General features: G+C 43.2%; 1 protein-coding gene across 1 annotated transcript in view; it reads right to left on the bottom strand.

Moving 5' to 3' along the window:
- celf2 (cugbp, Elav-like family member 2) overlaps positions 1–24,994 on the bottom strand; it is a 217,608-nt gene that overhangs the window by 158,090 nt on the left and 34,524 nt on the right. The window contains exon 2 of the mRNA XM_030719968.1: positions 15,649–15,684. The gene's annotated coding sequence lies outside the window, so the exon portion shown is untranslated. The remainder of the gene's footprint in view (positions 1–15,648; positions 15,685–24,994) is intronic.

Raw genomic sequence — 24,994 nt, 5'->3', positions numbered from 1 at the left:
CTGCGGTCTCTCGTAGTTTGCATGGAAGAGACCAACTTGTCTACAAACACTCGCCAGCTACTCTCCAAGCAGAAGTGAAACTATGACAACGCAACACAAACCCAAAATGGAGACCATTTGCCTTGAAAGTAAAAGTTGCACCTTTTGAAATGTGTTGGTTGAAGTGCTGCGGCGCAACTTTTACCTTAAAGTTGAACGTTCTCCATTGGCGTCACGCTTTTTAAAGTTTTACTACTGCTCAGCTAATAATTAGCAAGTGTTTAAGCTAAATACAGGTGAGAGAAGCAATCTGCTAGCAATAAAAGCGATTATTAGGAGGAGGTTTCTAGTGCAGCACCCTCTTTGCAACCTTGTGGCAGCCAGCAACCTCCAGGAACCGCTTGCCAACCAGTCAGGGAACGGTTGCATCACATTCAATGTGGGGGACAACTCTCGAACAATGTGCAGATGACATCACGCAAAAAAACTAATATGGTGGCAGCTATAAAGCTAAATTTGAGCTTCACAAAGCAGTGGGTGACTTCTTGATGGTTCCATAGCCTGAATATTCTAACAATTAGGGGGTAGTAAAAGTCTTCGGTGAAAGAATCGACATTTTTACAGTTTCATAACATAATAATGTGTGTGTTACTGTGTAGGTCCAACTGAACGTGTTGTTTTTTTTTCTTCTAACTTTAAGACATCAGAATTCTATTACAAGCTTCAGAATCAACACTGACATCATTAAATGCTACAACTCTTGACACCAAGGAAGCGAGTAAGACGATAAACCATGCATATTCATGTATATGTGGGTGGAATAATACGAAAATGTAAATTAGCTGAAAGGCAAACACAGCGACTGTATGAAAAACATTGAATATAAATAAAAACAACTGAACTGTGAATGAAGTCAAAGGTGAATGACACTGACCAGCCAGATGTTTAATTTAAAAGCAGTGGAAGAAAAAAAAAAAAAAAACTGTTAGCGGCTATTTATTTGCTAATACTTCAGCTTGAACTGCTTATGCTGCTAACACAACAGGAGGAGGGGTGAATAGAGCGGAAGATAGAGAACACACGCACACACACACATACACACAAAAAAAAGCAGAAGTACAAGCATTGGATGTTACGCTTGACTGGGCAAACAGTTGCAGGGAAGCAGTGAGAAATATCCTGCCAGCTAACAACGCTGAGGCTGAAGGTCCAGGTAGGAGGCATTGCAGTAAAACCTGCTAGACATCAAATCTCCAAAAAAACACAGGAATAGGCCAGTGCCTGCACTCCGGTCAGCCCCCCCCCCCCCCCCCTCCCCTCCCCAAACACACACACAAAACCCTAACACACAAAGATACCCATGAACCTGGTTGATGTCAAAGTAACCATGCAACAAAGGCACACCCTTGCTGGAGCTCATGGAGGCAGCATCCGGGTCAGAAAATGAGTACTCACACGTGCGAGTGTGTGTTGTACATGTGCACAGATGTGTGTTGTGAGTGTGTACCTCAGCAGCAGCAACTCGTCGGTTCTCACAGATCCCGCACTGGCGGCTACAGGAGGGGGGCAGCGAGCAGCATCAACACACACTCTCCCCACAAAGCCCGGCTCGGAAGAGTGCTCCAACATTACAAGCAAACTAATGCACCTTATCAGGCTACAAGCTGGCGCTCTTTTCCTTCCTCCTCTTTTGTCCTCTTTTTCTGTCTTCCTTTTTTTTTCCCCCCACTGCTAGACGTTTTCAACAAGCTGTCTCTTTTTGCTTCTCTCTCTTCTGCCTTGTTCCTCTCAGCCTCAGCCGTTGTTCCCTTTTCTCTCACAGAGAAACAAGCCCCCCCACACCCACACCCCTTCCCTATCTTCCCCTCCCCACACCCCTCCACTCTCTTGCTCTCTCTCTCTGGTAGAGCAGCAGAGCAGTGGAGACCCCGCTGGCTTGCCTAGCTGAAGTAATCCCCTGTGACAGCTCAGCTCATGTTGTTATGTTGTGGGCCTATTTGAGTCTAATACTACAGCTCTGGAACAACCTAGCCCCAGTCCAGCTCTGGACTGCCTGCATGACCACTGGGCACGGCCCAGTCCGGCACCGCGCCATGCCAACAATGCCCACTATTCACATTTACTGCACATCATCTCTGTGTTTCTGGCACAGCTCAACCTGAAGCAGACTCCAGATATAGAGCTGCAGACAGAGTGGAAAATAAACCAAGCTTAACTCAACTTTACCACCCTTTCATGAAGTTTTTATGAGGTAAATAAATCGTGTACATCACAGTAAAGTTGTGCTGCGCTGATGGAAGGCGGCCAAGTACAATATGAAGTCAATTGTGCACTCAATTTTCACAGTTTATTAAGATGGAATGTAAATAACCTCAATGCAAAACATTAGTATATCACAAATATACAGTATCCAATATCCACAGCCTCTAGTATAACTCGTAGGTCCATGATCAGTTCAAGCTCCCCCCTATTTAACTGAGAGTCAAATACGTGTGATTTCTCCTGCATATGGTATTTTTATTGACCTTTTATTTGCAGATGCATGAACTGCTTTCCAGCTCAGAACATTAACAGGCCTTCCCTGACTTGGTGTTACCATTTTGGCAATAGTCAGGCTTCTGAGTAGATACCCGTAACTCCCGGTGTTAATTCCAGTTCATGGAAGCGTTTCAGGCACCCTGATTCTGTCGGAGTTTCACCAAAATATATGACCTTTAATGACAAAAAAATCTGGTCTGCCGATAAGAAGCAGTATTCTCATGTTCAGCAGCCTAAGCAAAGCTGTTTATTCTCCTGAGGAAAAGGCTCTCGTGGGGAAATAAAAGCATAACTGGATGCTTTCTTAGAAAAACAGGGTTAAAAATTCTGGCCCTACACATAACAGCCCACGCAGCCCACGATACACACAAAAACAAGTATATTACATTTAAGAAAAAACAAAACAAAACACAAATATGAAGAAAAAATATTCCAGAAGTATATTTGAATCTTTTAGTGCACAACCAAAAATTATGAATTATAATTTTCTAAATGATCTATATGTTCTAAATCTATATTTCATGTACGTTAATGACTGACTGCACTCTAATTTAAATCCAACTCCAAGTTTTATTTACGGTTTCACCTCAGGCATCCAACTCTGACTGTCCAAAGCCTCCTGCAAGCATTTTAGAAGGGCCAGTCTCAACTCCAGAGAGACGGCTCGGTCCAGCAGATCATGCCCAGCGCGAGGCAGCGCAGACAGGCATGTCTCAGTGAGCAGCCCTCCCGAAGGAGGCCCTGCCATATCAGACTCCATATACCTGGCACATCACAGCGTCTCCTCCCCATAGGAGGCTGGGGCTGAAGACACAGGCAGGGAGCTGCTGATTAAAAATTCATCTCTCTGTTTATTATGATTTATGCATGTTTCAGTGAGCCAGGAACGAAAAAGAGAGGAAAGGAGAACAGCTTCATTAGTGCATATTGTGTGTATGTGTGTGGGTACTATGCATATTGCCTGTTTGTGCACTGCCTGTGTGCGTGCATGCGTGTCTGTGTGTGTGTGCGTGTGTGTGGGGCTAGCTGGCAGGTGGGGGAATAGTTAAAATTATGGATTGTACGTGAGCTTCATTAGAATGTTTGGCATACAGGGCAAAATCGTCTGTCTTCACAAAACACCTGCATTCCACTGAAAAACAACAACAATTGAAATCCTAAATTACCCGGCGTGCACGGGCCATCGGCATTAAAATGCAGCAGACACTTTTGCTAACTTCTAACTTAATTACCCATTTCCGCCTCTGTTGTTTACCATTCAAATCGGATCGGCCTCTCATTGCACTTTATCTCAGCCAAAACCGATGGCAGGCGTGCGATGGTGACAAATATTGACACACGGCGAGCCCGTTGACAAAAAAGTGGTGAATAAGAGCACGAGACAGGCCATGGAAATACCTGGCACTCTGTTCTAATGATCTCACACATTTTCTCGAAATCCAACATATGCTGCAGCCACTTATCATATGTTGCTTATGTTTATTACTCTGAAAGCTGAATATATAAAGAGCATAATAACCTAAAGCCTAAAAGGAGCACACAGCAGTGAATGGAGTGATGCATTCAAATTACAATGCATAAATGCTGACAGTGATGACTGATGATTTGTTATTTACATGGCTAATAGCTCATACTTCTGCAGGCATTCAGTTACTAAAGCTGCGCTAGGCAGCATTTATACATTAAAGGGAGGGAGAAAAAAAAGTGTTATGAGTTTAAATTTAAATATAGACTGCTATAGTGCCGTTCTAAATGGAGGAAACAATGTATTTGTTTTACTGATAATAATTCATATCGTAACAGTTACAACATCAGGGTTGTATTAACAAAGTGTGTGCACAGCATCTTATGGACTTTGATTAATCGTCTTTATAGCATGTCCAGTGTGTCAGGCGACATGACGCTAAGCGATGCACTCAGTGCATTCTGCACTCATTTTGCACTGCTGCCTCGTTCTCCACCTTCACGAGTCGCACGCTGTAGGTTAGTAAACATGAGCATCTGTGATTTCCGAGTGCTGACGTCAAACTGTTGACTCCGTAAGGCCCCCAACCTACATCCTGTAATCCCAGAATTCAATTTCTTTCTTCTACTCATGCTGCTGTGTGGCCTTCATGACCTGTCGGTGGTCTAATCAGAGGTATCGATGTCAATCTAAAGCACCTGTTTCAAATGTTATGAGCCCTTTGAATGGCCATTACCAGTTGGCAACACTCCATTAGACATCACACCAGTAGGCGTCTTCTTCCACCAACTTAATAGGCAATTATCACCCCGGTGTGGCTGTGCCTCCTAGTTAATCACAAGTAATCGGCAGAGTGTTTCAACTTCGAAAGTGTGAGACCCGTTGGTTAGGTTCAGGCAACAAAACTACTCGGTCAGAGTTCAGAGAGGATTAAGGGTTGGTTAAAACACACCGTCTCTGAAGATCGGATTTATAGGTTAGCAAAAGCGTTTTCATTTGTGATCTCTGGAGAATGTCCGGAGAATGAGGCCATTGGAAAGTTGCCCTTCCTCTGTAGCACACACCAGCGGACAATCTGCATCAGACACACGACTGGAAAATATGAAACAAAAAAAATACACAAAAAACTTGTTTCCTCAAAACTACGTTCCTAGCATAACCAACACAGCAGTGAGACCAATGAGGTGTGAAGTAATTTGAGCGTGTAAGTTGAATATTTTTGCAGCATCTCTCATTTTTTTTTTCAGTCTTGCACTTTGTAGTCGGTCCCGACAGCTCTCTGCACACTGACGGCAGTGCTGTTTGTCCAGAGGACAACTTGTGTTGATGTAAATGATTGTAACACATCCAATTTAATAACTTGGAAAGAGGCATAATGCTTTTACAACATTTCACTTATGAGTAATTGATTTGGAAAGCTCTAATCTGAAAGTATCTTTTGAACAGAAGTCAAAAACTCACCACCATCCGCATCCGAAGAATTGGAAATATGGCTCAACTCACCATCATTTATTTCTGATATTTTCCTGTGTCTGCACAGTAAATGCAGGGGTGAAGCAACAACAACAGAAACGTAAGCCCTTAACTGGTCTGCTCGAGCAGCGATAAGCTGAGCGCACACCCTTTAAATCATGTTGTGAGTTGCCAGGTTGTAGTTGAAATTGTAGTGAATAGCGGGAATGTGTTTCCTAGATGATAAGTTGCCAGATCATCTATGAAACAAGCATGTATTACAGTTAAGCACAGCAAAGTGTGAGGAAATTAAGGGAGAACCCGCAAAAGAGGAGGGCATGTGGATTTGGCCTTCAAATGTGGGAGAAACGTTGGCAGGTGTTCAGTGTCTGATTCAAAGTGTTTGTCCTCAAATGCACTTCTGTCAGGTAAAGTTCAGGGCTGCTGTGCATGTGTGAAAATGGGCCGAGTGAAAAACTCGACTGGAGATTTTACACGCACTTATTCACACAAGTCTCCTCCAGAATGTGGGCTGCTTTCAGTTAATCACAGATCAGAATGGCTGATAACGCACTTTTTGGACTACAAGCAGGTACACGAGGGTGCCTACCAGCCATATCTATTAAGGACTGATAAATAGGCCGAGTACATTCTAAGCTGGTGGCCAAATGCAAGGGAATGTGCTGAGTAAGACATCAAATCCTGTTAAATGTATTAAAAAAAATCATATTAAGGGAAAAAACATCAACTGCTGATGAAACAAACTTCAGCAGCTCATTAACCATTTATCCTCCAGACTACTAGAGAACTATACAGGGGGCGCAGCTGCATTTAGCTACATGCTAAACAACATGCAACACGAACCTTACCCCTTGTAGGTGTTAAGAGGTTAAAACAAGCATTAATTTAAATTCATATTCTATCTAGTTGCCTTTTAATTGGTGTTTCCACATACTTCCTTACATTTATTTATCCTAACGAGGACCCCTCTGAAGGCCCGCATCTGCTTGCTGCTGGAAGCCCGCTCTCTGCACGTGCTCCTGTGTTAAAGGGCTACTGATGGAGAGCACAGAACATATGGCAGCATATAGGACAGACAGAAGCTCGGGGTTGCAGGGATCCTCCCGCCTTGCAATATGCCAAATTTGGCCCTAATTTAAAGCTTTGTGTTTACATTTTCCAACCCCTTGCCCCCACCGCCCCCCCCCCCCCCCCCCCCCCCCCCCCCCCCCCCCCCCCGAGCTGTGACATCACGCCTTATGAAGATGAGCATCTTGTTTTTGTCATTCAAAGCAAACGCTAGCTGTGGCGCTGACATCGCAGTAACTTGAGGCCCGGCTCAAACCGAGCCGTCTCTGTCTCTTTTAAATTGTGTTTACAATTTAATGACCTATTTGTGTTTGTTGTTTCTGCCGTGCGCCCGCTTCCTCTCTCTCTCTCTCACTTTGTGCCTCTCGCTCCCTAACACGCTCTGACAGCAAAAGGTCAATGCCCATTGGCTACATGGGGGGCACTGAGTGATGTAAGGGGGGTTGTCATGGTAACGTGAGGGGCATGGTAACGGGAAGGATGCATTTTGTGCCAAAACCCAAGCCCGGGACCTGAGCGGGATCAAAAGACTCAAGAGCTCCACTCGCAGGGCAGAAGTGCACCGGACTAGGTCTGGACCCGGGCCAGACACGATGCTGTTTTTACCGTCTAGCGGTTAACTAGCCTGGCAAATGGGAGGGGTTGGACTTGGCCAGTCTTGACAGTGAAGCAGATCCGCATGCAAGAGACAGACAGTGAGGCCCAAAGACAGTCAGTTGTGAGCAGCTCTGGTATGTCTGTGAGCCTGCATTCTGCTGAGCTTGGCTTCACATTAATAAAAGAGGGATTACCAAAGTCTGCAGGCTCCTCTTAGGCCCCTCTCCAGCCGAGAGCTGAGCGAAGGTTCGCTCTCTCAACCCCTCTGCCTTCTTCCTGCCATCTTTCACTCCCTTTTCTTACCCTCCTCAGCATGCTGCTCACGTTCACCCCATTCAAAAAAAAAAAAAAAGGAAAGGAAAAAAAAAACACTCTCATGTGCCTTTCCTCCTGTCTGTCTCCATCCCATTTCTCTCCACTCACAAGTACAGGAGGGGGAAAATGCACCAAAACACAGATAAATTATTTAGATTTTTTTCCCCCAAAGAGAGAGGGAAAAAAAATGCTTGACTCTGCAGTTCGAAAGAAAAGGGAAATAGGAAAGGAGGAGGGGTGAGGAAATAAAAATTGCATTAGATACAAGATTCTGCAATCAGCCCGCGATATGAAGAATTAATCTTATCTTACACCGGCACACACGGCCAAGTAGGAGAGAGCCTCCAAAGACTTGGAGATGACAATGGGACAAATTCGCCTTTCCATTACGCTGCCATTCATCCATTGTGATGGCAGACACCTCACGGTAAGCGGATGTATTGTTGCCATTGACAATGTCATTATGGGACAGTAAACAAGCGATGCAGTGAAGGGTCGGGATGAACCGAGCGGGGCCAGAAGGTCACCGAGACAATCTGGAATGAAAGGATGCAAGACCCCGCGGGAGAGATAAGACTCCTCTTCGTCTTCTTCTTCTTCATCCATCTCTTTTCTCTCTCTCTCTGCAAAGCCAAGGACGGGCATATGCTTAGAACAAAGCCCCGGCACTGCCGCGTAATCAACTCCTCTGTACTCCAGCGGCAGCAACACAATCTTCCCTGGAGGTCATCCACAGGAAGAGGCTTAGAAGGCAAAATGGCTGCAGGATCATGGGCTATTAAGATGGGAAAACGGGGTGACATTCACCCAGCCCGCCACCCCTGTATTCTTCAACAAAGCACGTACAAACACGAACAGGGATGGCAGCCCGACTGATGCCGCACAGGTGTTTTGCGAAGAAGCAGCATACAAATTTTTCATGTTTCTCGTAAGCAGGAGCTGATTTTTTGGAATCTGTTTGCAAAAATTACTTTAACTCAGTGGTTCTCAAAATATGGGGTGGGCCCCCTCTGTGGAACACAGAGCCAATAGAGGAGGGCGTGAATGACTGGGAGAAAAACACGCAGCGAAACTAAGTGGAATGAACACAGTTAAGTAAGTTAAGCAGAATAAACATAAAAAAGTTTGTTGATGCTATCGAATTTACCTGGAAACTCCCTAAATTTTACAGATTTAGGGACTGATCCCAAATACGCAGACACGTGTGTGCCACAAAGTCAACAGTGTTCAAGCTTTCTTGGAGTCTGTTGACAGTGGAATGAAAAGCTTTTGATAAAGCATATAGTTAGAGCTGGATCAGGTAATCCTCATCCTTCCCCATGCGTATATACTTTTTCTACTCCCATAGTTTGTATTTTGTCCTGTTTGTTGTTCACGTTCTTTATTCTCTTCTCTTTCTCCTCAACCCTCTGGTAGATAGCTGCCTTCGCCTGTTTCTGCTGGAAGTCTCTTCCTGATAAAAGGGAGTTCTTCCTTCCCACCTTCGCCAAGCGCTGCTCGTAGCAGATCGTCTGATACTTGAGGTTCTCGCTTAATATTGTAGTGTCTTTACTTACAATGTCTTGAGATGACTGTTGCTGTTAATTGGTGCTACAGTTACCAGACTGAACTGCATTGCCTGAACTGAAGCTATGCTCGATTGATTTACAGTTAGATTTATATACCTGAGGATGTATAAAATTGGTCTTTTCATGCAAGTGGCAATGTATCTACCCCCAGTGTATGAATATGATTGTTTATGGTCTAAACACATTTTCACAGTTTCACGAAGATCATACAAAATGCTTGAGATGCAAAGACACAGCACTTACAAATTCAAGGTGTGTGGCTGTGCAGTGCCTGCATTATTTACAGATCTTGCCTGGTGACTGACAAAGAATCCAAAAAAAAAAAGCAATTTTATTGCCACTACCTTTTACTGCAGTTACTGCAATCCAACTTTTTTCCTCACATTATGATTTAAAGTATCTACTTAATACCAATCCTATATGCATACTTGCGTTTCATACCTCGAGGTGTGGGATTCATTGGAAGGATATGTAACAGGTAAGACTGGCCTGAAAACTATACCACAAAAGCATATTGTTTCCATATGATTAGTCAATTAAAAAAAATATTATACTTTTTTTTTTGTGATCCAAAATTCTTCCCAGAAGGCAAATCACACTAGCTGTGCAACATCCATCATCAGAGCTGACAGAGCTTTACATTATCCTCATATGCACTAACACCAAGCAGGTTAGTTGAGCATGGAGGTGGCAGGAGTGGTCCTGTTCCATTTGCAGACATTAGCACAGAGAGATTAATTTGTCCCCTTCCATTAGGTGGGAAAGCAGCCGTCATGGCTGCTCAATTATCCCTTAACAAAAAGAGAAATACACAAACACAGCAGCCTTTTAAATAATAAGCACCATACAAGTGCATGTGTTGCATCATATGGATGCATATGTGTGTGGGCATTGTTTGCATCTAGAAGCTGGGAGCAGTGCAAAGGGTCAGGTGTGTTTTCCACCGCGGCTGACGGCTAATTACCGGCTAAGTCTGCAATTTCTGCGCCTAATATTCAGCTATTCGGCATTGAAAGAGAGCAAAAGAGATGACACGAGAGGGGGGAAAAAAGAGGGATAGAAAGAGGGATGAAGAGAGGAAGACAGATAAAGGTTGTTGTTTTGTTTAGACTTGCTGTCTTCCTGCCGCTCTCTCCTCCTTTGTGAAGATTTCGACTTCATTAGAATTATAATGAACATCAGCGAGGCTTGCTGAAATATTTTTGGCTCCTTGAAAATAAATGAATACACAAGCAAATCAATTCAAATCTGCCCATTATGCCTGTTTTCTGGGTCGTATAAAACATGCATAATGGGCCACAGTATAGTCACACAGCACTGTATGTTGCGGGAGTGATAATAAGCTAACATTAGGGGATCATTTGTCATCATTTCCCAGAATCGTTACATATTCCAAAATCAATTTGATCTGCGCTGTGACATTGACGAGCTCACGACAACGTATTGACGGACTAAGACACACATCAGGACATTACGGTGGTAGTGCTAACATTACAGCAGTCATGTGGAATACGGGTATTTTTTTTTTTTATGCTTGTGTCTGTGTGTGTGTGTGTGTATGTGTGTGTGTGTATAGGTGTGTGTGCTTGTGTGTTTCGCTGTCGTGCTCCGCCGGTGTGATGATGTTGCTGTGTAGTGAGACTCGCTAATTGGCTCACCTGTCTCTCAGCCATCTGGAGCCTCTCAAAAAAGAGGAAAAAAAAGTCACACTGAGTTCCCCCAACATCTCACACACACACACACACACACACACACACACACACACACACACACACACACACACACACTGAGGCATGCATATGTGCCTTAAAAAAAAAAGAAAAATGTGGGAACGTGCAAACAAGCAAATGAAAATGGAAAAGGAAAGTAACAGCAAATCTAAAGATATTTTTCCAGATCACAATCTTGTTACTGAATCATTACTGCGCTTGAAGAACTAATTTCACAAAGAACAGCAGCAACAAAAAAAAGTGTTTCTTTATACCGCGGTACAGTAATCATACAAACAAAATTAATGTGATAATGATTAATTATGGCAACAACACTGTTTCTGCTGGAGTAGAAGTTGCTAATAAGAGCGCACTTGCAATCAGGACTCAAGTGAAATGGATGCACAATCATAACTGCAATATATTTGATCATTTTAGGAAATCACTGCAATGCAAAGACACGCCCATGAGTTCAGCTTCTCCCTGTCTCAGAGAGGGAGCATCAGCTGGAAGAAGGAACACTCCACTATCCCAGAAAACCTTGGGGCATGACGCCCTGACTGCGTGAGAGTGTGTGTGTGTGTGTGTGTGTGTGTGTGGTGATGGTGGTTTAGATGAATCTGCTCTCATACTAGTATTGTTCTGGATTGATTAAAAAAAAATTCCATTATTATTAAATAAGATAAAAAAAATTGCAACCCTAGAAAACAAAATAAACACATAATAAATAAAATAAAAAGAAAACATTTAAACATAGTAAAATATTATAAACTATATTGTGTTATACTAGTTTAACACTATACTAATTGATGCTTGCTAAAATAACAATAAAAATAAATAATAAAAAAATGCAATTATATATTAAAATATAAAAAGAGTTACGCAATAAATTGAATAATAAATGAAATAAATACATCTGGAAATAGTGGTAGTAAACATTATTTAATTCTTTTCATGTTCTAAAACACATAACCTAACAAATTCAAAACAGTATAAAAATCTTTTTAAAAACTAATATTACTGAGTGAGCAGTTAAATTAACAAAAACAGATCAAATAAGCTGGGACTGCCTGATAAATAAGCATTATAAAAACTGTTATTATTATTGTGTTAATGGAAAAAAACAAGCAGTAATGAAGGGTGTGTGTGTGTGTGTGTGTGTCTATAGTTTTTTCTCTCAGTACTCAATGTGTTCCAGGTCAATGGTCTAAATCACACATACAGAAGTAAGCCCCTCCTGGACCTCTGTATGTTCACCTGCCACCCAGCCTCTGTGTGTGTGTGTGTGTGTGTGTGTGTGTGTGTGTGTTCACCACAAATTGAACCCCTGTGTCATTCAAAAAGAAAAAAAAACTCTCTGGAGAGAGAAAAGAGACAGATTGTTGGGAAGTGAGGGAAGAAAAGATATCTAAAAGTCCATCCAGCTCTCTGCACACAGACTCTTCTCTCCTCTCCTCTCCTACTCTTTCCCTCCCCGTTATTAGCAGGTTTTCATAATTCATGTGTTTGGATGAAAAATGGATGAACAGCGAGCGTGACACCGGCATAGCCTCCCACAATTAAAAACCCAATAAGAATTATAATCTCACTTTTCCTGCTGCAACAGTTTCAGTATTTTTGACCACTCGTAACCACCTGATTAGCATCGGCTCTTTGGTCACATGATGGCACCTAAGCTAAGCTGAAAGCCAGATAAAGGGTAGCAGAAGGACCTTGTGCTGATATTTTCTTGCACATTCTGATCACGCCAGGAAGAAAATTTCACGCTCAAGTTTTAGGAAACTGATGCAAATAACAGAGCAAGAACAGATACCCCTGGATCCTCTCCTTTCTGCTGGCTTCAAAGCTGCACGTGCTGCACTGGAGGCGATTTTTGCACTGTGAGAATGTCCAGCACACCAGGCTCCTACTTCTCTGGCCCGTGTTTATGTGTTAAAAATCAGCGCCATTACCCTTATTGGCAAAATGCATCAAATCCTTAAGGTCTGGTGCAAAAAGCGGCAAAAAAAAATGCAGAGAAATCTGCCACGCTGCTGCTCTTACTGGACATTTTCTCACTGGGGGACAAATTAAAGCTCAGGAAGGAGCCTTTAACACTGATAACTGTCACTGCAGAGGAGAGAGAGAATACCCCAGCCCTTGTCTTCTTACTGCCAGTTCCTGTCTCATAAATATTCAGATGTGGGAATACTTGGGGAGGTGGGGCCAGGAGCGGCGCATCAGGCAGTCTCCATAGCAGGGGACCGCTGTTGTCATGTGGCAACCGGGGAGGCAATAACGGACGCAGCGTACCGGGACGCCACATTGTGTGAATCCCTGTAATTACAGTCTCTGCTGTCTGTGTGGGTCTGGCTCTGTAAACAGGAAGTGCGAGTGCATTTGTGCGTGTCACACGCACCTGCAGCCCTCATGCCAAAGAGGAACTTGAGGCCTTCAGAGAGCTGTTGTATCTGTTCCACTCGTGAGCTTATGCTATTCATACACTAATCAACGCTTGTTTACCACAATTGGTGCGTTTTGTGGCGTGAGCTCGCCGCGTGCGCGCACGTGTGTGTGTGTGTGTGTGTGTGTGTACGCAGCATCCCCACCATCTCAGGAGGTCATGTCAGAGCCAATAGTGGGTTTGCGGCTCATAATGACCGATGCTGAAAGGCATCCGTGGAGCCATGCCTGCTAATTATCAGCTGTGTGCCTTCAAAGAACATTATCAGGACAAAGACCTGCAATTATACACACTCATGCACACAATCCCTCCACACCCTTTATCACCCCTGTTTCCGGCATCAGCTCTTCCTCCTCCCGAACTCTCCTTTTCTCTTGATTGCAGTTGTCCTCTTTTTTCAAAAAAACTCTTCACCTTTTTTTTACACCTCTCATTTACTCCCTACGACTCCCGTGATCCTCTTTTTCTCTGTGCCTACTCCATCCTTGCAGTCTGTTTTCATTTCCTGTAGTCCCTTTATCTATCCCTATCCTCCCAATTCCAATCCCATCCTCTTTTTCAGCTCCCTTGCTGACACTTTTCCTATCTTTCTCTCCCCAACCCCTATTCCTCCTCCTCCTCCTCCTCTTCCATCGTTGCCCCAGCTCCTCTTCTTCCTCCTGGCCCAAAACAGACACTTAAATAACGAGCCGGGTGTCAGTCAAACCGCCAGAGAGCTTCATTAGAGGAGGAGAGCGCACAGGATCAAATTATACGCCCAGTTCTCTTTTGTGCAATTGTATGTGTGTGTGTGTGTGTGCGTGCGTGTGTGTTTGTGTGTTTGCGGGGGATTGTGGGGGGTCGGCGGCGGCGATGGTGGCGGCGGTACAGGCACAGAGGAAGTAAACACACGTTCCGGAATGACGCAGCTGTGTGGCGGATTAGTGCCTAACACACATTGGTGTGTGTCTATGAGAGCTCATGCGACAGTCACAGCCTCGCTTATTTTCTCCAATCAGAGAGAAAAACAAAAGCAAACTATTTTGCCTAATTATTCACAGCCACAGTCGTCGTCTCTCGCTTTTCCTCTCGTGCTTTTGCCTCTTTTCCGCCAGTGTCGCGTTCCATGCTGGATGTTGTTTTTTTGATCTCAGCTGATTTACCTGCCGTGTTTGCCTGTCAGGAGCAGCTTCAGACCGATGCTATTTAAAGACTTTAGTATTGAAAATCAGCAGATGTAGAACTCATCATTGTGTGGCAACATGTTATCCATTTTCTTCCCGAGCTTCCAAAGTACAAAGCACTTATTTAGAGGTTAGACTGTTTTTAAAACAACAAAAAAAATGTATATATTAAAAAAAATAAAAGATACATATTAAAATTATAGAGCTACTGGGTTACTTAAAGGACCACATCAGTGGTTGGACACGATTCAGTCCATTAAAATCGCATATTCTTTATATTACTGCTGAGCATTTTCTAAATATACTCCAAGTTTTTAAATGGATTTCTTACTTTCCGGGGAGTCGTTAGATTCAGTTCATTTCACTCCGGAGCAAAAATCAGCTCACAGAGACTTAAAACTCACTAAGGATAGGTAATCCATCACAGCGAACATTTCATCACCTTCTCTCTTTGTTGTTTTATGCTGTATTATAAAGAGAAATAACTGCTTTAAAAACTCACATTTTCATCCACACAACATTTATCCTTCTTTATTGTTTGCCTGCTAAATTTATGTTTCTCTCCGCGGTTCACGAAAGCAGCACGATTGTAGTTTTGGAGTATCCTTCAATGCAGCAGTGACCATACTTACAGCAGCACCTGCTGATGTATTATGGATCCTATAAATGTTTATGAGATGTTCTATTATTAGGGTCTTTGTTGGATAACCAGTCATTAACACCTGCAGTTCATAAATGTAATATTTATTGCAACCGTAAGCATTATCTGTGATTATAATTCAGATCATAAAGCATTATAGGCTCATTAGAAATCCTTATGAGTTTAAATGGAGCCGACAGATAAAAACTTCTCACTCCGCGCTGTAAGAAATGGGAGGGCACTGATGGTTTTCAGGGCAGGATATTCATTCTTTTCCTGTTAACTAGGCCTCAGATGAGAAATAGGTAATGCTATTTTAAGGCTGGCCCTTATTTAAACCTCCCCCCCCCTCCCCTCTCTTGATCTGTCGTTCTGTCGCCGAAGGGTTTAGTTTAATGACCCTCTTTGGCCATAGATCTGAGGCACGTCACATCTCTCCCTTTTAATTTCCCCTCTCTCTTTTCTTTTACTTCTCTGTCTTTCTCTCCGTCTACCCACGACCTCATCTCATCCTCCTTCTGTCCTTCTACAAACCCCCTTCCAAAACACCACTCCAGTGTTGATGCAGCCAGTGCTTGGCCTTAAGCCTGGAGATGGCACGCTTCGTTGCAGATGAGGCCAAAGGGAAGCGAAGGAGTGAGGGTGGAAAAGGAAAGAGAAGGACAATGAGGAAAAGATGTATTACAGTACCTTTGTATCGGTCCAGAGAGGTCACTGGCGTCCTGCCTGCAACACAAAGAGAAAAGAAGAAGATAAAATCCATATCACTGTAAAAACGATTAACCTAAAGATCTGTAAAAAGACAAATCTAATATAGTCTGTGTCCAAACAGGGATGCTGGCAAAGGTAAGCATCTTATTCCCGCCACCTAAAATCCCCTCTCTCTAATTTTATGCTGCCAGTATGATAATAAATTCCTACCAAGACATTTAACAGCATTTAATCTGGGGAAATCTTCAGTCAGTATTTTTCTCGGTGGCCACTGGACTCCAGGGCTGCCCAGACTTTCTAGACACAAGCAGTGGATTTCTGGGGGTTCGTATCTCTGCTATTTGCAGATGAGGTCATGCTGGCTTCATCAAGCAGCGACCTCCAGCTATCACTGAGGTTTGCAGCAGCCGAGCGCAAAGCGGCCGATATGAGAATTAGCACTTTGAGTTGTGAGACCGTGGTGCTCATGGCAAAAAAAAAAAAAAAAGTGGATTGCCCTCAAAGGTGGGAAAGTAGAGTAGGAGTCGCAAAGCGTGAAGGTGAGGCTTTTGATTTTCCGGCTGAGCTAAATTCTTCCATGACCTATGGACACAAACTGTGTGCAGTCACCAAAAGGATAAGATTCCGGATACAAGTGGCAAAAATAAACTTCGTTTCAGGCTTTCTGTGAGCGTTAGGTGCCACGGTTTGTTAAGAAATGTTCACAAGAGGACACGGAGACGTGGCAGGTGGGTGGAAAAACACGCAACTTTAAAAAGACTTGTATCTTAACACAAGGTGCTGCAGAGTGTAACAGGTGAATCTACTTAATCTCGGACACCTGATGGACTCCTCCTACAGCAGCTGATTAAATGTTTTGGTAAACTTCAACTGAGACGAGACACCGGGACAGACCCAGGACGCAACAGAGAGATTGCGGCCAGCTTGGGAATTTCCCCAATCCTTCCAGTGATTGCTAGAGAGAGGGAAGAGCAGGCAGTTCTGCTTTAATTACAGGGATCCGGAACCAGATTGATTGAAAATTGAATGGAAAAACGAATGGAAATAAAGTTACATATCAACATCATATCATATGTATATCCACAGCATGCTCCGGTTTGCTGCAGAGCTCCCATCTTTCCAACCCAACAGTCACGCCTTCCCTGTTACTTCAAAATAAAGCCAACAAGCATTCAGATTTACTGCAAAGAGATTTTTGTGTGCAGTTACTGTACTGTATCTCTTACAGCAAACGGGGCAGCCGGGGAAGGTTATCATTTCACGCGGGTTTTCGTTAAATGTTCCCAGACTGCGACTGCATCATTAGTAGGCGATCGCCCGTTAAACTCTGCCTGTTTTCAAAGTGAATACATGGAACTGCCGCTTTAAGACACTTTTTAACCCTGGAAGTAAAACAAGTCGGGCACCAACGAAGGCAGCGTTTCTGGAAACAACTTAAGATACTGGCAAACAAAATACACACAGAGGCACATCCCCGCCGAGCCATCTAAATAGTAAATTGTTCTTGTCTGTCCTTGGGAACAGTAAAGAAACTTGCTCGTTCCACTGGGTTTTCTCCATAATTCCCTGCTGCTTCCTCTTTTTCTCTCCTTCCCTTTTTGTTTTATCCCTTCCTCCAATTCTCTGTTCCTCTTCCACTGCATGTAAATAAATTGGTCCCCAGGCCCCACCACTAGACACTGTATGCATGTGTGTGTGTGTGTGTGTGTGTGAGCCAGCATTACACTCAGTGCAATACAGATATGCACAAGCAGACACGCAACCCTCCAGAGCTCAGAGACGCACTGAATTAGTCTGGGTTTAAAGTCACAGAGGTAAATAAAATAATAATGAATTAACAATGCTATCATTAATAAACTTTGCGTGTGTGTGTGTGTGCGTGCGCGTGGAGGAGGTGGGAGGTGAGGGCAAGTGTGTATTATGATGAAATGCTTGGAAAAAACTCCTCCTCAACACAGTGGCCAATCAGCGCTATCACTACTCTTTGCATTTCAAAGACACACTTTTGTCTGTTTCATCTCTGCAGAACCACAGAACGCTCATCCTGTTATCCTGCCACACACACACACACACACACACACACACACACACACACACACACACACACACACACACACACACACACACACACACACACACACACGATAGCCACCTCCGCTTCAGTCCATTTTCCCAGTGCCATGAATTATGAAAAAGGGTAAATGGAACATCAGATACACACTGCCTGCACTCACAAGTGCACACACCACATACACACAGATGCAAATAAGACACAACTAAACCACCATGCACAAAACTCGAGTAGAGCTCCCATATTTTTAAATCTATGCAAATACATTATATATATAAAACCTCAAAACGTTTACGCTCCATGGTTCTTATTACTTATTAACTCACATATTAAAATGTTAAAACGTGCTTTGCAACTTAGACATTACAGAAAAGGTGAGCCAGTTATAAAGATAATTAAACTTAATTAGAGTGAGTTCAATTAGAGTATGATGACACTAAAAGCACAGCCAAGCAACTAAGAGTTCCTCTTAGTCCAGATCCAGCTGAGAAGCAACAGCCAAAACAAGATAAAGCAGATGGTCCTGCACACTTTCATTATAAGGCTTGAGTTTAAACTTCATCGAGTATGCATCGAGAGAAGTTTAGGAACCCATGAATCAGGGTTTCTGCATTGAGAAAAGTCACAGTTTTAGAGGAACACAGTCACGCCTAAGTATTAATCAGAGCGCAGGTTGGAAAAAGTAAGTTAACTATAATTTAGTAACTCTTAAAACCTCCATCAGATGTCCTCTTCAAGGGGGACGGAGCTCAAAACCTGGACTGAGAATGATTTGTGTGTTTTAGGAGGAAGTTAGAGAGAATTAAACCACAGAGTCCAGCCGAATTAAAATGTGTGGATCTATAAGCATTATAGCTCTCATTTCAGTGTTTCTGAAAGTTATTTTCTTCTGCATATTTTGGTGAGCACTCATTAGCATGGTTTATTTTTGCACCGCTGCTCCAGGGTTGACCGCTAACCAAGCGCGGTCTCTGCTGAGAACGTGGACACGTAGGAGACGGCCTTTTTAAAAGCAACCGTGTGACAGAGCGAGCTCTCCGCTGGCAGAGCGAAGGAGGAAGCCGGGTAATGCTATTATAGAGCTTCAGAATCTGAGGAGGACCACGGCTGACTCCAGGGGGCAAGACACAACACCACGTGCCCCCTGGCTGAATTTGTTAATGTTAAAATGTCAGATTACTACTTGAAAGCTTTTCAGAATTTTTACTATTAAGAGTTATTTTGGCATAAGTGGTCATTTTAGGCCTGGATAGTATTTTTTTCACCTTTCATCATTTTCCAGCACACCGACTCACACCAGAATTTTATTAGCTGCCCTGTTACAGAGCCACTGAAAGAACAGCTCTCTAAAATCTCTCTGCAGAAAACAAACACGACAACAACAAGTTTAGGCTCGATTCTTGGAGTGCGCGTGCCCTTTGCCGGTCTACATAAGTCATCCTGACAAAATTTGGGTCAGAATTGATCACTGCAAAGGAAACAGATGGGAAAACAGTGTCCAGGTGGAAAAAAGCCAGACGTATGCTTAATGACAGACAGCTTTTTGGCAGCGTGTGTGTGAACCCACGCACAAACTCCTGCAGACCTCACGCAGCTGCGGGCCTGGCAGAGACATAAAACAAAGCTGAAAACTTGAGGGGCTTCCTGGGCATCGGCGGACGAGACGACGCAAAGACGGAGCAGGTGGCAGGACCTGGCATGTACCATGGGATACTTGGAGACACTGTGATTACCAGAAGATCTGACACACACACACACACACACACACACACACACACACACACACACACACACACACACACACACACACACACTGCATTCTGCATTAGGGATATGTGAAGACAGACACTATGAGCCATCCCTACTGAGCAGCATCAGTTATACAGAGTAAAACAGAGTCTGATTCAGAAGGATTTGGCTGTAAGACTCAATAAAATAAATCCAGATGTCTAAAAGGCTAAAATAAGAGAAGCTTGAAAGATTCATAAAAAGAAACTTTATTATCACATTTGTCGTCAGTTACCTTTGCGCTGCCTGTCTCATTAACAGTCGTGCGACTACAGTAAATCAATTTGATATTTGCTTGTTCTAAAAGCCCCACGAGGATCTCGAGCTGCTTCTCTTGTTTTTCCTCCCCTGCTTCATCCTCCTCTCAGCCGCCCATCTGTGTCATCCTAACACTTTCCGTTTTAACGCTTCTCTCCTTCTCACCTGCCACCGTGCATTTCACATATACCCGCTTCACAAGCTGTACCCACAATCCCCAGCCAATCAACACACCCTAACACACATCTTTAAACACTGATAAATGCATTCCCACACTTGACTTTCACACTTTCCTGAGGCTTCCCACTTTGTTCCTCATCTTAATCTTATCTCCATCACCGGTGTATGTGCGCGAGTGTTGAAGTGTCTTTGCGTGTGTTTGTGAGTCAGCCACTGTCACTCTGAAAAACAGTGCCAGGTCTTAAGATGATGTCAGATACAGGCTGCTGGCCTGTCTCCAGATGGATCTTAACTCTCCCACCGGAGGATGAGCCTAGTAGATGGCTGTGCCAAAGTGCTGAAGGGGGAAGAGGACTAGATGGCATCAGGACCTGAGCAACACCAATGAGATGCCATTTCATTAATCAAAGTCTGACTGATGCTGCATTCAGGGGTTACTTGCTGGTGTGTCCAGCATGGCACGACTCAGAGGGTCTCAAGGGTTAATGAAATGATTCTGATGTACCGTTTGAAAGAGCATTTTGAGTTCATGAAGGGATATTCCTCTCAGAACCGTAAGCGGGAATGGCGCCTGCAGAGACGTCCATTAATGACACTTAAATTAAAGTACTTCACAGCAAGAAAAAGAGAACTAGTACGTCCAAAGGAACATTGCAAACTACTCCTCCTTTCTAATCCACTTCTCTGTTGTCCATCTGTACCCTCAGTATGTTCCAAGAAAATCATATTTCTGGCTAAATGCACTGCTTCTGATTCATGCGATCACACTCCCAAAATCCCTGAAATGCTGGAAGAAGCGTAGCATTCGACCATATTTTGGCAAAACTAATCTGTTTGAAGATTTTAAGCATGTGGACGGACAATGCAGAAGCCGACTGAACAGCAGGAGTGGCTCGAGAAGGGTCTGTGGATATTTCATTTCAGTATTTTACTATGAAAAAGTAGTTCGTAGCGGAAACTGGAACAGATGCGAATTCGATCGGATCAATGACACCGTTACAAAAATGAGGAGATGACGAATCTTTTAGAGACTTTAACATTTGAGATCTTCTCATAGGTTTCAGCGTCAGCACCTCGGGTTTGCTGCAGCTTCCAAAACCCTCCTTTCTGAACTGCAGGTAAATTAGGTTAAAGAGCTGAATACAAAAGTGTTCAATATGAAAGTTAGAGTCTAAAGATATACCAGGAAATGTCTGATCATCCTGACAGATTCTGGGTGATGCATCACCATAACAAAGATTTATGTACCGAACAATAAGGTTAAGCCCTGAACTCCTGGCAATAAAACCAGTTATGTGTGGATATTATAACATGAAAATAATGATTTTGTTTCTTACATTTGACAGAAAAATCTTTACCACACATATTTTCTTTAAAGCTTAAAGGGTAGCAAGATAAACTATATTTATCTTCTTTAATATACATCCCAGGAGATCGGGAGAAACAGCTCACGGTTTTCTCACATTTGTAATGCGCTGATGTTTGTTAAAGAAATACTAGCACCCTGTTATAAGTCAGTGCATCATCAGAGGGGTTCTCTTTCATCCCCTGTTCTGGCTCTATATAAAGTGGGTAAGCTTCTCTTGGGAGAAGTTCAACGCTAAGGTCGTGGTCCTGAAGAAGCTGAGAGCAGAGCCTAGATTAAGAGGACATAAGGCACTGCAGCAGGGGACCGGCGGGACAAGACCTGTCTGTACAGAGTCAAAAGAAAGCAGTGGAAGAATAAACCGGCCGGGGCGCTAAACTAAAGGCGGCACAACCCTGTCAGCTATTCTGTCACTTTTATTGGCCAATTTCAAACACTGGACAGTGAATTAGACCCCCGCACATGACCGAACACGTAGGAAGACACGAGGAGCTGATGCCTTTTCCCCAAATGGATCAAGACCCCTGAGGAAGCGTAGAGGATGTAGATACCGTGTTTAATGATAGTACAGTAGACATGCTAGTTTTTGATCTGCCCATTTTCACAGAGGTTTGACTGCTGATTAGAGATATCGATGGAAAGCATTTCTAATAGGAGATAATTTATCTGAATTTGGACCCCACACGCTCCCCTTCTGGTCATACGTCTATAAATGCCTACTTGCACCACACACCTACTTGTTCTCCTTGCCGCGGAGCGGCGGTTTTATATTTTTCTTTTACAGCCTTTTATTAACATCCTAAAATTATGAGGATAAACATATAAAAAAGCACGCCTTGCTTCATCCTCCTCTTTGACTGTAACTAGGACTATAATTTGCAAACTGCACATCACATTGTATTCAGGAAACTCGAGACCATAAGCTCAACAGAAAAGTGTTTCCTGGGTTCACAGGTCAAGTAAGATGTGCAGTCAGTTTCTCACAGACTTCCATACAATTGGACTTGGAATCGTCCCCTGCTGGCCATTAGAAGCAGTGCAGGGTTGAGGGACTTCACATTGGCTATACTTTTCAGACCTGGAGGCTGGCATCTCATGCAGGATATGCGACGAAGGTTTTGCAAACTAATTTTGACTTTGAATTGCTGGTTTCTACTGAGATAATAATTTTGTGTTTGCTTTCGTGATTCTGGAACCCTTTAACCAGAATCCTGTAATTACCACTTGTAGCCACAGAGGCTGCTGTTGCCACTGCATATATTTAATTAAGCACATCATAATGCCGATTTGGCACATGATAGTGAAAGCTAAAACATTAATTCTATATGCAAACTATTAAAAAAAAAAAATAATGCTCTAGAAAATATTTTACACTTTATTTAATCAGCAGTTCTGTTACTCTACAGTGTAGCGCTGGATTTCCTGGGAAATTATCATTACACTGTAAAATATTGCAGCAAAGCAGTGCATGTGTGTGCTTTTAAAAGGCTTTGAACCAAGTGCCCCAAGAGACTTCATTTACTGTGTGTGTGTGTGTGTGTGTGTGTGTGTGTGTGTGTGTATGTGCGTGCACCTGTATTTTGAGTGTTGACAGGGTTGCATGCGCTCATGCATGCATGTGTGACATATTGAGGACATTTAAATGCAGCGAGAGAAACGACCTGAGTGGTAAAGGGTGAACAAAGGGAGAAGTGGCAGTAGTGTGTTAGGCCTCATTTACCTTGTGATAGCCAAAGGGTATGCAGGCAGGCTGGCGCACACACACACACACACACACATGCACACACACACACGCACTTTTCCTGTATGTTTCCGTGTTGCCGCCTCAAACTGTACAACAACTAAGGAGACTAAACTTAGTGAAGGAGACGCTTCTGAATCATCCATCAAGCTTCTGGGAGACATGAGAAGACCTCCCCTCTTTTTGTCTCTCCCTCCTCCTCTTTAATAATAACCCCCCCCCCCCCCCCACCCCCTCCTTCTCTTTCCCCATTTAATAACAGCACAAGAGATCAGCTCCATTAGCCCAGACCTCCTCACACATGCAAATGAAGCCGGCGTTATCGAGGCATGCGTCACGCATTACTGATGCCACACTCCCCGACCCCGTCACTCTTCACAACAGAATAAAGTCTGTGTGTGTGTATGTGTGTGTGTGTGTGTGTGTGTGTGTGTCAGAGAGAGCAAGAGCGACAGAAAAAAAAATGCATGTGTGTTACAACAGTGGTTAAATTGAGATGCATTAAGGTTTTGATTGGGGCGACGGACACAATGCTAGTGTGTGTGGAGTCAAGCGTGAGGCCATTACCAGGTGGCCGGATGATAAGATGGTGCAAAGTGAAGGTGGAAGGATGAAGGTTCCAGGAAATGGGATAGAGGGGGAAATTAGATGTGCGAAGTAGGCCTATATGAAGAACATTCAGTATAACCGCTGATTAAATCTACTTTTTCTTACTCAAAGCTTAGATTTTTCATTAATTTAAAACATTTTAAAGGTCTTCACTTCTATAGGTTGCCCTTGGGCTTTTATAAATACAACAGTCTCACACCATTTCCACACAGAAAGCATTTTAGCAATGTTTTTCCATCATCCGGTTCACATTCATCTACGTTAATCAGTGCAGTTGTAGCCGCTAACCTGAGCTTTCATACCACGCAAGCCGTAAGCACTTAGCAGCAACTTAAAAGACTATTTTTAGGCTTCATGCTATTTCACTTTGTTTTACACAAGTAGCTACAGTCGAGATGAAACCCACTGAGCTCAAAACGTGGGTGACCTTTGCTCATCACTGCGCGCGCTAATGTAGCACTCACTGCTGATGTTCTTCCAAAGGTGCCGCTTACACTACATCTTCAGCGCCGAGGTGTTAGAGAGGATTTCTGGACACACTTCTACTTAATGAAGCCAGTGACAGTAAAGTTAACCAGTTTCCGCCACTGTATTACAAGCCCGGCGGCCCGAATGGTTAAGTAAGCTAGCACCTGCCGGTCTAAGAAGCAGGTGTTTTTAGACATACAACCTTCATTCATTAATTGTGCCTAATTAAGGTAAAGTAGTGAATACCTGTTTTTTCCACAAAGAAAAACTGATAAAAAGGTTTTAAAAAATGTAAAAAGAATGAAAGAACCAAATGTTACACTTTAATACTGTCTTACCTGTTCAGCTGGTATCTATTTACAGTCACTAATTAGGTTATGCAAAATCATTCATGGCTGTATGCGAACTAGATTAACCGTGATTCGATGCCCTCCCACAGGCACAACCTACATTATTTTCTACTTAAGCTCAAAGTGGGAAATAAACTCCCAGCTCTGTCTCACTCACCACACCAACAGCAGCATGGCGGCACAGAAGAAGAAAAGGAAGAAGAGGTTGTATCTCTGGGTTTTGTGTTTGGGTGCGATATTACAAGTCACAATAAAAAAATTCTTTTAAGATGCCACAAATCACTTAGGAGCGCCATTTGTGTCTACAGAGATCTGTGTGTTGTCTTCTGGGTTTCTTTGACTTTGACTAACCATTTTTTTCTTCACCTTAAACTGTTTTTGTTATTTATACCTGGCAGCATTTTCCTTAGTAATAACCTGCATGTAAACATTTCTGCACTCTATTTCTACAGTCTGCAATTTTTGAGAAATGAACGCATGAAGGTACTTTTATT

This window comes from Archocentrus centrarchus, chromosome 23, assembly GCF_007364275.1.
Source record: "Archocentrus centrarchus isolate MPI-CPG fArcCen1 chromosome 23, fArcCen1, whole genome shotgun sequence".
Lineage (NCBI taxonomy): Eukaryota > Metazoa > Chordata > Actinopteri > Cichliformes > Cichlidae > Archocentrus > Archocentrus centrarchus.
The sequence above is the reverse complement of the archived record's forward strand: the minus strand, read 5'-3'. Positions and strand labels throughout refer to the sequence as shown.